We start from the raw sequence: 228 nt of genomic DNA, 5'->3' as shown, positions 1-228 counted from the left end.
CTCATGGTGGATTTAATAGGCCTCAGGTTGGATTCAGTAGGCCTCAGTGTGGATTCAGTAGGCCTCACAGTGGATTTAATAGGCCTCACAGTGGATTCAGTAGGCCTCAGGGTGGATTCAGTAGGCCTCACTTTGGGGGCATTGGCAAGATAGCAATCAGTGACTCTGTCCAGAATCACGCACTTACCCTCCCCCCACAACAAACATGGTCGTCAAATATTGGCTGGT

The sequence above is a fragment of the Rhincodon typus genome, unplaced genomic scaffold, assembly GCF_021869965.1.
Source record: "Rhincodon typus isolate 14 unplaced genomic scaffold, sRhiTyp1.1 hic_rhity00006241, whole genome shotgun sequence".
Lineage (NCBI taxonomy): Eukaryota > Metazoa > Chordata > Chondrichthyes > Orectolobiformes > Rhincodontidae > Rhincodon > Rhincodon typus.
This window is presented reverse-complemented; position numbering follows the sequence as displayed.